Source organism: Mustela putorius, unplaced genomic scaffold (genome assembly GCF_011764305.1).
Source record: "Mustela putorius furo isolate JIRA1106 unplaced genomic scaffold, ASM1176430v1.1 tig00000228_pilon_pilon_pilon, whole genome shotgun sequence".
Taxonomy (NCBI): Eukaryota; Metazoa; Chordata; class Mammalia; order Carnivora; family Mustelidae; genus Mustela; species Mustela putorius.
In genome coordinates, this window is record NW_025421322.1 from 27,776,253 (window position 1) to 27,791,841 (window position 15,589).

Below are 15,589 nucleotides of genomic sequence, written 5' to 3' on the forward strand. Positions count from 1 at the left end.
GGGAGAATGTATTTGCAAATATCTTCAAATTCAGACTAGGGGCTGATATCCAGGATCTAGAAAGAACTCCTCAAACTCAACACACACAAAACAGATAATCATGCCAAAAACAAAACAAAACAAAAAAACAGGCAGAAGACATGAACAGACACTTCTCCAAAGAAGATGTGCAAATGGCTAACAGACACATGAAAAAATGTTCATCATTGTTAGCCATCAGGGAGATTCAAATCAAATCAAAACCACATTGAGATACCACCTTACACTAGTTAGAATGGCCAGAATTAACAAGGCAAGAAACAACAAGTGTTGGAGAGGATGTGGAGAAAGGGGAACCCTCTTATACTATTGGTGGGAATGCAAGGTGGTGCAGCCACTTTGGAAAACAGTGTGGAGATTCCTCAAGAAATTAAAAATAGATCTACCCCATGACTCTGCAATTGCACTACTGGGTATTTACCCCAAAGATACTAATGTATTGAAAAGAAGGGCCATCTGCACCCCAATGTTCATAGCAGCAATGGCCACAGTCACCAAACTGTAGAAAGAGACAAGATGCCCTTCAGCAGATGAATGGATAAAGATATGTTCCTATATGTAATGGAGTATCATGCCTCCATCAGAAAGGATGAATACGCAACTTTTGTATCAACATGGATGGGACTGGAGGAGATTATGCCAAGTGAAATAAGTCAAGCAGAGAGAGTCAATTATATGGTTTCACTTACTTGTGGAGCATAAGGAATAACAAGGAGGACATTAGGAGTTGGAGAGGAGAAGTGAATTGGGGGAAATTGGAAGGGGAGACAAACCATGAGAGACTGTGGACTCTGAGAAACAAACTGAGGGTTTTGGAGGGGAGGGGGTGGGAGGCTGGTTGAGTCTGGTGGTGGGTATTAAGGAAGGCACATATTCCATGGAGCACTGGGTGTGGTGCATAACAATGAATCTTGGAACACTGAAAAAATTAAATTAAATATGAGAGAGAGAGAGAGAGAGAATGCTGTACTGGGAGAAGTGAGAGCTGTTCTATGTAAATTATATGGGAAGAATTGTTTACTAGCACCTCATGCCTCAGGCCACTCCTGGCCCTTGACATACCAGGTGCTGGGCATGCAAAAATGAATAAGCCATGGTGCTTCTCTCTGGAGAGTGTATGGTTAGAAATATTCAAGAGGCAGGGGATGCTAGAGCGAAAAGAGGAGCTAATTTATAAAGTTGGTAGGGGCTGGTGATGAAGTCAGAGAAGACTTCAGAAAGGCTCTGAGGACTGAAGAGAGTTTTGAAGATCAGAATCAAGTTCAAGCAGGGATCTAGTAGGTAAGGAAGGCAGAAAAGTGCATTCCAGAGGACATGGCATTTTCAGTGGGGGACTTGGATAAGATGCTTTTCTTAGAGATTTACAAAGAGTTCATTAGTCATTTCCCTTTCTTGATTTATTTGAATACATTCTTCAAGTGACAAGAGGATACAAATACCCAACTTTTGTAGCAACATGGACGGAACTGGAAGAGATTATGCTGAGTGAAATAAGTCAAGCAGAGAGAGTCAATTATCATATGGTTTCACTTATTTGTGGAGCATAACAAAAAGCATGGAGGACATGGGGAGTAGTTAGAGAGAAGGGGGTTGGGGTAAATTGGAAGGGGAGGTGAATCATGAGAGACCATGGACTCTGAAAAACAATCTGAGGGGTTTGAAGTGGCGGGGGGTGGAAGGTTGGGGTACCAGGTGGTGGGTATTATAGAGGGCACGGATTGCTTGGAGCACTGGGTGTGGTGAAAAAAATAATGATACTGTTATGCTGAAAATAAATAAATAAAAAAAAAAAGAGGATACAAGTTGACATCAGGGTGTTCTTACTAGAAGTTATAATTCTGGTCCATTGAGTGCTCCTTGTGGGCTAGAAATGTGTGCAAGAAGAAGCTTGAGGAAAATAAGGTTTTAAAATAAATAAGCTTTCTGGCTACACCAGCACTGGACTTGCAGTCAATTATCACAGGATTCTAGACTTTGTAAAAATCAAGGATTTTGTCTACTTATTTTTTTTTTCCTGTGTTCCCAAACCTAGCATGGTGTCTCACTCATCGGAGGTGTTCAAAATATTAACTGAACAAGTGGAAGAAATATTTTAATGATGCTGAGGTTGAGTTTTCTTATCTGGGAAACATGGCCTGACACTGTATGGCTAAACACATATCTGGACTCAGTTGGAATTTGAATTATGTGTCACCCACACACTCTGTGTTTCATTTTGGATACATGACCTCACTTCTAGTGAGCTTTGGGTGCTCATTTGGAAAGTGGAGTTGACATTATGTCCTCATACAGATGGTGAAGGTGAAATGAAATAGGTGTATTAAGTAACTTAGAATAGGGTGAGGCACAAAGAAATTTCTTAGTAAATAATACTAACATTATGACAATTGTTAAATTATTTTAAAAATGTAAAATCATGAGTATCATACTTATATAAAAATAAATCCATTTTAAATATTTCATTTAATTCATTAATTAGGGAATGAGTAAGGTGTTAAAACCCAGTTCAGGGGCACCTGGGTGGCTCAGTGGATTAAGCCACTGCCTTCGGCTCCAGTCGGGATCTCAGGGTCCTGGGATCGAGCCCCACATTGGGCTCTCTGCTCAGCAGGGAGCCTGCTCCCCCCTCTCTCTCTGCCTGCCTCTCTGCCTACTTGTGATCTCTCTCTCTGTCAAATAAATAAATAAAATCTTTAAAAACAAAACAAAACAAAACAAAAAACAGTTCAAGGGAGATTCCAAACTGCAGACATGTTTCTCCATCAGGAATGTTAAAATGAATGTGCAGATGGAGGAAATATTAGTCTCCTTTGGAGTGGGGGAGGAAAATCAGTTGAATTTCCACTGACAAAGTTTACATATGTATGGACAAGAATCCCTTTGCATTGCTACCAGTTATCCATAAGGTACAGACTTGTAGAATAGCTCCCATGGAAACAGAACTAGGTAACTTGCAATAATGTGTTTTAGATATTGCATAGGTTTTCCTGAGGTAGAAATTTTTTTAAGGATTTTAGTTATTTATTTAGAGAGAGCATGTGTGCATGCACACATGCAAGTAGGGGAAGGGTCAGAGACAGAGGGAGAGAGAGAATCTTTTTTTTTTTTTTTTTTTTTTTTTTGGAGAGAGAGAATCTTAAGCAGACTCCACGCTGAGTACAGAATCTGATGCAGAGATCAACCTCATGACACTGAGGCCATGACCTGAGCTGAAACCAAGAGTCCGACGCTTAATCAAATGAGTCACCCAGGCACCCTGAAATGTTTTTAATATTATTATTACTACTATTTGCCTGAGATTATTTTTTAAAGATTTTATTTATTTATTTATTTATCAGAGAGAGGGAGAGAGAGCACAAGCAAGGGGAGAGGTAGAGGCAGAGGCAGGATCCCCACTGAACAAGGAACCCAATGTGGGACCTGATCCCAGGACCCTAGGATCATGACCTGAACTGAAGGCAGACACTTAACCAACTGAGCCACCCAGGTATCCCTTACCTGAGACTATTAATGGCAGTTATATGAGGTCATAATACACATGATATGTAATGAGAAATGATTCTTTCTAATCTCTTCCAGGTTTTCATATTGTTCCTTTAAGTATTTTTAGAACATTATTCCTTTTTTCAGTATATATTTAGAAGTCATTGGTATATTTTATTTTCATATTAGTAATGGTTGAGTGTAAAAAATTAATCAATACAGAAAGGCATAAAAACAAAGTCAAATCATCAGTAATCCAGCACTCTAAGATAACCATTGTTAATATAAAAATATCTATAGCTAGGATAGGTAGATAGATAGATGATATATAAATGAAAAGATGACAGATATAGAGTGCCACTTGATCTTATGGAAGTTAAGAAATCTCTGAGTGCCTGATTTTCTTCAACCAGTCCCAACAGGCATTGCCTCTTCTCTGAGAATCTGAGAGGAGATGTTAAATTAGAGGAGGGGCTGGATAAACAATAAGGGACAAACTGTGAGCATGATCATATTCAATCCAATGAGTTGTCCCTAAGTTTGGATTGGTCTCCTTTGCACTATACGTCTTTCTCCTTCTTAGATATGTCCTTCTCCAGGCAGCTCAAAAGCTCATTGAGGAAGAGAACAACATCTGAGCCATCTCTCTCTTGTGACCATCAAAGTGCCTGACACTTGATAGATACTCAGTTAATGTTACCTGTATGGGTGATTGAATGAATAGTGAGTATAGTGAGATAGATTTCCGTTCATGCTTCTTCTGCTAATGAGCCTGATCAGAAGCTCCATAACTGACTAACTGAGGGATCTTTCTTTTTTGTACCTGCAGCTCTTGGAAGGATATCTACCACCAAGTGAATCCCTCAGAATAGGGGAAAAAAGTCAACTGAGACTTAACCATCTTCTGTACCACCTCAATCTTCCACTTCCATTCATTGGTGAAGTTTGATGTGTTTGACTACCCAGCACAATCAATTCTTTCTTGCCCTCCCCCACTCCTTCTTCCACTCCTGCTTGTCAGAGCCTTCTTACTTCTTTCTGAGTATATCAACAATCCCAAGGGTCTCCAGGTTTGCAATCTTCAATTCATTCTTTACCAATGGCAAGGTTGATTTTTGAAAACTCCAATCTGATTGTGTTTTTTAAATAATCCTTTGCCTACAGATGTAGTTCTTAAAGTTACATTACAGTCTCCTGGATAACTTGTCAAAACATGAATTGCTGTGAGTCTCAGTTTTTGTTTCATTAGGTCTGAAGTTGGGTCCAATAATTTGTATTTCTAAGTTCCTAGGTGATGTTGATCCTGCTGGTCTCAGGATACACTTTGAGAACCATTGGCTTGAAGTAATAAGCCAAATTCCTCAATGAAAATTTTACTGAGGATATTATAAGATTTATGCTATACTGAATATTATACTCTGCTTTGCTAGATTAATCTTCTATTACTTCTACCCTCTTTTCTCTCATCCCAGGCACATACAGCTTTTCTTTCAGCCACACCAAACCATACATCTCCATGTATACCCTGTCCTTTTCCAGTTCTGATTGAAATGTAATGTTCTTCTTCATTCACTTTAATTTGTTGAAATTCTACTTGTATCAAAGGCCCAATATAAACAACCAAAACTACTTCTTGAAATAATTACAGCCCATTTCTGAATTACCCCTTTCCTGAACACCCAGGGAGACTCAGAATCATAGGCTACTTTCTCTCTTTACATTTCATTCTGCCTCTTCCACAAAACCCTAAATTAGAGATACTTATTTGTTTCTCAGTGTACATAAATTAATTACAAGTTCCTGAAAGCTTTCTTTTCTTTCTTTGCTTCCTCCTTCCTTTCTTTTCTTTCCTTTTTTTTTTCTTCCTTCCTTGCTTTCTTCCTTCATTCCCTCCTTCCCCCTTTCTCTCTTTTTTCCCCTTTCTTTCATTTTCCTTTAAAATCAGGGGAGCTTAGCAAACAACTGAATGAATGATTTCCATTAAATATTTGTGGTATTTAGTTGAATTTATAGTTCACCTTAGTTTAAGGAATGAGCTATCAGATCAGCTCCTAATATTGTTCATTCCTGGACACATGGGCACTTGGGAAAAGATTAGGTAAATACTTGGGTCATCATTCATCTGCAAAAATAGATTTACAAGGGAATATTTTTTATTATAGGCAGACAGTCATAACCAGTGCTGGTTTTATAGGAGCAATACATATCAAAAAGAAATCATGAGAGCAAACTGGCTCCTTTATATCTGCAGTAGGGTAGGACAAAAGCATATACAACTACTACTACTAATAGTAATGTGTTCATATAAGAACACATTTCATTTTTCAGGTTCTGATATATGCCAGGCATTGTTATAAAAATAAAGTAGAAGCCATTTTATTTAAAACAATAAGTATTTTTCCAGCACAATAAAAAAAAAAAGTCATTTTGCAAAAACATTCCATAGTCATCAATTTTCTTAAGGGCTTCTCTGAATTCCTTGAGATTAAAATCAGTCACTTTTTAAATCTCCTATAGTGTCATGATCATATTAATTTTTCTCTTCTTCAATTGTTAACTTATCTGATCCAGATCTTTGTTTGCAAATGTCTTTGAATATGATTCAAGCAAGTCACTTTCCTTAACCTTTTGTCATATTCATAATTTCACCTGAAAATTGATTTTTACCACTCATCTGAAGTCTTCTTAGACAACTCATAAAAATAAAAAATATATATTTCCTCTCCTCTGTAATACTGCATTTTTTGACAATTTTTTTTTTATTTAAATTCAGTTACTTAACCTGTAATATTTATTACAGAGGTACAGGTCTGAGATTCATCAGTCTTACATAATACACAGTGTTCATTGCATCAGATGCCCTCTTTAATGTCCATAATCCAGGTACCCCATCCCTTTAGTTCCCTCCCCTCCAGCAACCTTAGTTTGTTTCCTATGAATAAGAGTCTCTTGTGGTTTGTGTCCCTCTCTGGTTTTGTCTTATTTTATTTTTTCCTATCTTTCCCTATGATCCTTTGTTTTGTTTCTTAAATTCCACATACCAGTGAGATCAAATGAGAATTGTCTTTCTCTGATTGACTTATTTCACTCAGCATAATGCCCTCTAGTTCCAACCATGTCATTGCAAATGGCAAGATTGCATTTTTTGATGGCAGCATAATAGATGATAGATAGATAGATAGATCTATATAGATATATCACATCTCCTTTATCCATTCATCTGTCAATGGACATCTGGGCTCATCTGGGCTTTTTTCATAGTTTGGTTATTATGAACATTGTGAACATTGCTGCTATAAACATTGGGGTGCAGATGCCCATTAGGATCACTACATTTGTATCTTTGGGGTAAATACCCAGCTGTGCATTTGCTGAATCTTAGGGTAGCTCTATTTTCAATTTTTTGAGGAACCTCCATACTGTTTTCTAGAGTGGCTGCACCAGCTTACATTCTCACCAACAGTGTAGGAGTGTTCCCCTTTCCCCACATCCTCACCAATTTCTGTTGTTTCCTGACTTGTTAATACCAGTCATTCTGACCAGTGTGAAGTGGTATTTCATTGTGGTTTTTATTTGTATTTCCCTGATGCCAAGTGACGTAGAGCATTTTTTCATGTGTCTGTTGGCCATTTGGATGTCTTCTTTGGAGAAATGTCTGTTCATGTCTTCTGCCCATTTCTTGACTGGATTATTCTTTGGGTGTTGAGTTTGATATGTTCTTTATAGATTTTGGATACTAGCCCTTAATCTGATATGTCATCTGCAAATATTTTCTCCCATTCTGTCAGTTGTCTTTTGGTTTTGTTGACTGTTTTCTTTGCTGTGCAAAAGCTTTTTATCTTGATTAAGTCCCAGTAGTTGATTTTTCCCCTTGCTTCCCTTGGCATTTGCTGATGTTTCTAGGAAGAAGTTGCTGCAGGTAAGGTCAAAGAGGTTACTGCCTGTGTTCTCCTCAAGGATTTTGATGGATACGTTCTCACATTTAGATCTTTCATCCATTTTGAGTCTTTTTTTTTTTTTTTTTTTTGGTATAGTGTCAGAAAATGGTCTAGTTTCATTCTTCTGCATGTGGCTGTCTAATTTTCCAAAATAAAAATATGTCTTAATAATTATCTTCAAACATACGGATCAGTCTTTCTTTTCCAAGCTTTTTGATGAAGGGTTAAGGCCTTGTATTCAGATATGAACCCAAAACATAAGACTTCTTTGTCATCTTTTGTTTATAAGTTATACCCATAATGCATTAATACATTCATTTATGACTTTTTTTTGTGCTTCAAGAGAGGGAAAGTGTGGGATATGAACTGCAATCTGAAGGTAAAATCATATTAGATTAAAATCCTCTAGATTTTTGTTTCCCCCAATCTTTTACAATGGTACTTATTGCACATACCTTGGTAGGCTTGCATTTGCTACTTTTCCAAAATATTAACTTAATTATAAGGAAATAAAACCCTTTTTCTTTACAAAATCATATTTGATATGTTTACATAGTACTGTATGAATCAAAAATTCCATTAGAATAAACAGGTTTGAGAGTCAGTACAGCTGATTCTTAGCACATGGAAAATTGAACTGCTAAGAACAAAAGTGTTCAGGATTACCTGAAATTGGCCTACTAGAAGCCAGCATCAAATAATCATGGAACTTGAGTAGAATGATTTGGAGAGAGAGAAGTGGTACTGGAAGTCAATTAAGAAGCCTGTGGAGGCTCCTGGATGGCTCAGTTGATTAAGTATCCAACTCTTGATCTCAGCTCAGGTCTCCATTTCAGGGTCATGAGTTCAAGCCGTGGGTTGGGCTCCATGCTGAGTGTGGAGCCTACTTAATAATAATAATAATAATATACAAAATAATATGAAAAGAACAGCTATTTTGATTTACTTATAAACCGCACAAAAGATCCTAGGAAGCTGATACTATCCTTTGAAAGGAATTCCATTTTCTCTCTTCCAGTGTTTCCAAGCAGTCCCATTAAATAAGGACATCTATCTTTTTGGAAATATTGGTATTTCTCTTCCACACCTATGCTGCTCCAAGGGATATAGAATGCATAACCTGACTGGCTTGTAGGAACTGGCTTGTAGAGATGAAAACATGGCACCAACCTCTCTTCTCCATTCTCTCTTTAGATTCAACCAGCTCCTAGAATGGACACATTCTCCTAGACTGGGCAGTGTGAGTCTTCTCCCAAGGTAAGAAAGGTCAACTGTTTACTCATGGCTTTGCCAGTCTTGAGTTCATTCACATGTGAGTGAAATAGATGGGGACCTATTTGGCTTGGAGCCTAAGCGAGGGTGTCTTCATCCTGGATTCATTAGCAACAAGTCACTACTTCATACAATTGCTCTGGAGAACTTGGAGGGAAGAGAGTGTATAAAAATCAAACTTATTATTCTTATTTTGCCCACCATTTTATCATAGCTTAGATATATAACTTTATTCTGAAAAATCCCAAAGAGATAGGTGCTGCTATCATCCTAGTTTTATAGATGAACTTGAAAATGGCAGAGGTGAGAGGCCTGGTTGAGTTTCTTGTAACTACTAAGTAGGGGGATTGATTTTTAATCTATTATTTGCTTATTCAACACTGGTATTAGACATTATGCATGCAGGTGATATATGAACAAAATAGTTATAATGCCTACTTACATGGAGTTTATAGCTTAGAGAGTAAGAAAAATGTTAAGTAATCACATAAATTATATAATTACAAGCTCTATTAATATCTTTAAGGTCCATTCTCTTAACCATTATACTGTCTTACTTTGACCTAGAGATTTGCTAGAACTGGGATTCACATTATTCTTTTGTCTTTTATTCTTCTTTGAAACATTCTGTCATTCCTTATTTGATTGCTTTATGATGACCAATTGATAGAGAAACTTCAAAAACCACCAACTTGGCAAGATCGTGATGGTGTTGGAAGCCTCTTTGCCATCACTAGTCCCTAGCCTACTACCTGTATTGACCTTTAACAGGGACAAAATGGGTCCTAACATCTAGATCAAGGATACAATCCCCCCAACCGAAAATATTAATTGTAGAAAGAAAACTTAGAGACAATCTAGCTAAGCCTCTTGATATTACAGAAGAGGAAGCCCCTAGAGCTCAAGTAGATTAAGAGATCTATCAGAAGGTTACCGAGGTTACATTTACAGGCTCCCGGTCCAGAGAACTGCTTGTTACACCTTTTAGAATGTTAGCTCAAATTGTGTACATATTGAAATTAGCTGAGATCAGATCTATATTCAAGAAGAGGTCATGGTAAAGCAGACTTCTGTGCTCTTTCATTGACAGAACAAGGTAAGGTGTGGGATTAAGGGGGTGGGGTGGACACTGGAATAATTTCCCTGGTATAGAACTCTCAAGTGAATACTATGATTGTTTCACCATCTCCTCTCCAGTTTTTGAAATATGCAGACTGACTGTGTAACTGGGGTAGTTATTAAATACACTTCTTCAGGTGCTTAGCCTCTTGATTTGTGATATAGGGGTAAGGATAACACATACTGTTATGGGATTTTAATTGTGTAATGTACATAAACAATTTAGCTCAGTGCCAGGCACATGTAACACATTCAATAGAGGGTAACTTTTGTGATTGTGCTGTTTTTGTTGCTCTTGTTCTCTTTTTACATTAGCATATAATGTTTCAAATAAATTATTAAAAATTGTAATGCTAGAATAGGAGAGTAGTGAAGGAGGAAATGGGACATATGTTTAAGCAAACAGCTTCTGATGTAATTCAATTTTATTCTACTTCCAACCTGGTTGAAAACCACTGATGTATAAGTTTGTTGTATTTTCTTACCTATTTTAGTGCCTCACCTGTGCTTTATGCAGAGTACATGTTTACGAGTCACTTTACACAACAGTTTCCATAATTTGGCAAATGAATCTAGATTAATTAGTAGAGGAGTGTTGTCTAGACTTCAAGTCTCTTCAGCTCTAATCTGCTTCTCCGTGCTAGACAGTGGGACCAACCAAAACACTGTCTTCATTTCAGTCCCCAACTAAAGCTTTTCAGTTTAGAACAAACTTTCCTTCCAGCCACATTAAGATGATCAGCTCCCCACCCCGACCCCCGCAACCCCACCTCATTTCCATTTCCCTGTTTCTGACTTCAGGCCCTGCTACTAGATGAAGGCAAAATGTTTTTCCTTGCAATTACTTTAGTGGAAAACTCACATGTTTGATATTGTAGCAGACAATGTTTCATTATGCTCTCATTTGAACAGAGAAATCGCTGTTCTTAAAGGCAGCCAAGATGCATTCTGAGAGGTAGAGTTACTGAGGTACAGCCCAGAAAGGGAGACCGGGAGGGAGGCTAGACTCCATTGAGAAAATGCACTGGCAAGTGTGGCTACACAGGAATGCTTCAGAAAGGGTTTTATGATCAGCATCAATAGATGTGTGTGTTTTATGAATAAGAATAAGTGTATTCATGTTCCTAAAGTGCTTCAACATCTCTGGCTGAAAGTTGCTCCTAATATTTACTCTCATGGCTCCCCTTGACATAATATACCATTTTACATGTAAGAAATGGTGCGTCAGAGTTTCCCCAGGCCCTCACACACCAGCGGGAAGTTGTATCTTAATTGTTTAAGGCTCTGAAACTGGTTTGTACTATTTCTGCAGCAAAGGAGCCTAAAACCAATGGTCAAAAAGTATTTCCAGATCCTTCCTGTCTAAAATATACTAATAGTTGTTGGGGGCGCCTGGGTGGCTCAGTGGGTTAAAGCCTCAATGCAGGGCTTTAAACCCAACAGTTAAAAAATAAAACAAAATGGGTGTCTGGGTGGCTCAGTGGGTTAAGCCGCTGCCTTCAGCTCAGGTCATGATCTCAAGGTCCTGGGATCGAGCCCAGCATCAGGCTCTCTGCTCAATGGGGAGCCTGCTTCCCTTCCTCTCTTTCTCTGCCTGCCTCTCTGCCTGCTTGTGATCTCTGTCTGTCAAATAAACAAATAAAATATTTTAAAAAATAAAAGAAAATATACAGACAGTTGCCAATTACAAAATAAATTAAATACATACAGTTTTTTTTGGGGGGGTAGGGAGTTCAAAGAGATAAACAGGCAAAAGAACCTTCCAGATGGAGGGGTCCAATGATGGAATGGCCTAAGACAAAAGGTACGTTTGTTAGAACATCAACTGTAGGCAACAAATGGTTGAAAACAAATTTGGAGACATAGGGATTTATTCAAAGTGCCTTTCTTATATGCAGGGTTAAATCCCAGTGGATCCAAAAGAATGGCTTGATGCACATTTCACACTTATATTATGTACATTTACAATTTGAATTTTCTTCCAGGTTTTTCTTTTATGAAACTGGGACATCTATTTCTATCCTCATCCTTACTCTGCAAATGGTTCCAATATATCTCAGAGCTTGAATTCGTTATGGCTAACATTAAAGATGACACAAATGAATGGAATGACCCTAATTGCATTATGTCATTTAATCTCCATGATGACACTGGCAAGAAGGCACTATTGGCTTTATTATTCCTACCGTATGGATGGAGATCCTGAGGCATGGGGATGTTAAATGACACGTGGTATCATAACATTTTTCCTTGTGATATTCCTAGATATGACTGTTACGTTTCCTTGTCCCCTAGTATTTCTTTCCAGAGCCCCGCTCCTCTCCTCTTGCCCATGTTTACTAAGTTATATTACTCTCTAGTCTCAGCTTCTACATATAGTAAAATACCCACCTTATATTGCTTCCTTCCAGGTTTTTTTTAAAACATAAACTACAAACCAATGTGATCTTCTACATTGAGATCAAATCATGAATTTTTAATATCAAAATTGTGGAGCATTATCATTCATTTCATGTGATATGTTTCAGCCTGGCTTGCCCATGTAATTTTGTTGGCCTGATGCAGTCCTCTAGCATGCTAACGATTTCTTCCAGCTCTGTGATCCTCTTGAATTTAAAACCATGAGTTAGCAAGGACCTAAAGGAATGAGACTCAGAGATTTTCCAGGAGACAGTGAGGTAATATATTTCCTAGTCCTTGAGCTGTAAGAGAATATTATGCCAAAGCGAGGTACTTGGGAGCACAGTTTTTCTAAAAAATGTAGACAAAATGAACACCACATCTCACACTTTTGCCAAAGTTGTTTGCCAACCTCTGAAAAACCCAAAATGCCTTCATTCTGGAGAGAGCCAGACTGCATTTCTGAGCAAAAATGCAGAATCCTTTGACTTCATATTCAGTGCTACCCATTTACCCTGTACACCAACAATTTTGCTACTTTTGGAGTAAGTAATTACTTCTTCATAGTCTCCAGCAGGTATGGATTTGAGACTTTTCTTATTCACATGCAGGACATTGTACTGGGTGGAGGAATACAGCAAGGACAAGGGCAGACCTTTTGCCTGCCTTCAAAGAAGTTACTCTCTGATGGAAGTTTAACAGAAAACCAGAATAACAGAGGTTCTAAGAGGCATTGTTTGGTCAGTGTTGTTAGAAGTTCTTCTCTTACCCCTTTCTCTGACTGCTTTTATTTACCTCCTTTGAAGTTATCTTGGAAAAAAGATCTTCTGAATTGTCTTTCCATGCAAAAGTATACTGTGAGCCTAAGAGGTAATTTTATTATCTTGGTTTAGATTCTATTTATACTAAAGTAAATGATGAGCTTGCCACATTTGAAGTTTGGAAAGTTGAGGGGTGAGAGGTAATTAACTAATTCTTTCAACCCTTGTCTCCCCTTTAATAAGGCAGATTTACCCATCTCAAAAGCAATTTCAGTTGTCAAAACATTGGCTTTCTTCATGGTTTCTGGATCTTGACAACCATCAAAATTTGGCAAGCAGCCCCTACCTGCCTGGCAGGAAGTTATATTTAGTAGTGTGTGAAACTTTATTTTCCAGTTTCAGACATATTCAGCCTCCGCTGTTGAGTTCCAACACTCACACTTCCAAATAAAGAGAGTTTCTGGAATTCTTCTATGGCTGGTAGATGCTTTGACCAAGGTTCTCACCAAATCCAGAATAACCTGACACCAGTTAGGCTCTCACTATAGTCTATTGTTGCATGGCCAAATTAAACAGGGCAGTTCTTTGTCATTACTTCTCTTGTTTGTCTAACTGATGTGCAAAGGGAGCCTCTGGCATTGAAAATCACACAATCAAACAAAAAAAGAAGAAGAAGAAGAAGAAGAAGCATTTTGAAGTGAGACTCAGCCTGTGTTTACTGATTTGTATCCCTATAACATGCAAAATGGTTCCTCGAAATTATATTTGAAAATCTGAGGTTGTCCTGGCTTTCAATCACATTCAATTCAACCATATTGCTAGATTTGGGTAAGAATCCAGAATTTGTCCCCAGCCTTTCTTTCCTAGTAGATGTGCTTTGTTGCTAAACATTCTTGAGTAGAGGTATGATGTAGCCTAGGATACTACAGTGCATGAGCTAAGCCCCAGGTCCTTCTTCTCCCCCAGTCCATTCCCTTTTCTTAACAGCTGTGTAACCTTAGAAAAAGTAATCCATGTTTTTGGTCCTTGGATTCCTCATTTGCAGTTTGAGGATAGTAAATTATCATCCACATCTGTCTCTAAAGGATGATTGAGGAATGAATAAGATTGTAGACGATTTTTCTAATAGATACAATTAATGCATACCTGAAGCAGAGAAGGTATTCAATGAAGGTTGAATAGTTGCATGGATAAATAGATGAACGAATGATTGCAATATATAATGGGAAACTTTTTTTTTAAAGATTTTATTTGTTCATTTGACAGACAGAGATCATAAGCAGGCATCGAGGCAGAGAGAGGGGAGGAAGCAGGCTCCCTACTGTGCAGAGAGCCCGATGCGGGGCTGGATCCCAGGACCCTGGGATCATGACCTGAGCCGAAGGCAGAGGCTTTAACCCACTGAGCCACCCAGGCGCCCCAATGGGAAACTTTTTATATGCTGTAAAGTAGGCCACATCAATAGTGCTCACTTACAGAAAGCTAAAGCCCTTGGCAAAGTTTTTTTTTTTTTTTTTTTTTTTAATATTCATCGTGATTTTACATGAAGGGCATTCTGTGGGTCTAAGAGGTAATTTTACTATCTTGATTTGTATTTTATTTATACTAAAGTAAATGGCTTTCCTGAGTGAAGCATTTTCTGGGACTAGACTTCTTGTTAGAACACACTTCAGCTAACCATGATCAAGTCAGCTAATGATGGTTTAATCCACTATTGAGTGGGATTTTGCCTGTTGCTCCAAAGTTATGACTAGAATGCAAATCTGAAAAAAAACATTAGGCACCCAAAATATCTATATAGAGCCACAAATAATCACAGACATGAAACTTCTTTGGGGGTTAGTTAAAAGGCACTTGTGCAGTTCTTTTTCCCACCACCACCTCAGGCCCTATAGGGGCCTGCCAATATCAATTTTTATATACCTGCCAACATCAATTTTTACACTAATATCAATTAGAGTAAAAAAGCCACTTTGAGTGAGGGGTAGAGGAGAAATTTATCAATCATGAGTTGTTGGGCTAGTAGAATGTACAGTAAAGCCTTCTTATACTTTTCTAAAGCCAAAAGAAAGAGTGAGTCCATGAGAACCCCTCACAGATATTCAATTTCTGCTTAGGCAGCTTGCTCAGCACTGCAGTCTACCACACATACAGGTTAGAAATGGAAGAGGGACCAGGGGACAAAGAAAGCATCCTCTGCTCTCCTCACCATTTAGTGGGGATATATGAATTCCCACAGGTCAAATAGAAACCAAGGTAGGAGTCCTTTGAGAACAGAAAAACAGCTAGGTTGGTGGGCTGGGGCCAGAGGCCCCCAGTAACAGAGGCCCACAGTATCAGAGACATTAGGGGAGCCTGAGGGATTTAAGGGATCAACTGGTGTGTCTCACTTTAGGCAACTGTCAAAGACCTCACAAGGCCTACAGAAGAGCTCACATGGGCCTGCAGAAAGTCATCATTGGGTCTCGCCTAAGATGAGATCATGAAGAACAGTAGGTGTTGAAAAGGGGCAGAGGCACCAACCATTATCTTTTTTCTCACTCTCCTCCAAGACCCAGTGAGGGCCCTCCAGTCTGA

The 15,589-nt window shown here is 38.3% G+C and overlaps 1 long non-coding RNA gene across 1 annotated transcript in view; it reads left to right on the forward strand.

Annotated features, from left to right (window-relative positions):
- Positions 1–1,139: 1,139 nt before the first annotated feature.
- The window catches only part of LOC123391470, a 260,209-nt gene continuing 245,759 nt past the window's right edge, over positions 1,140–15,589 (forward strand). Inside the window, exons 1-2 of the long non-coding RNA XR_006606181.1 lie at positions 1,140–1,320; positions 8,655–8,717. This is a non-coding gene — a long non-coding RNA (uncharacterized LOC123391470). The remainder of the gene's footprint in view (positions 1,321–8,654; positions 8,718–15,589) is intronic.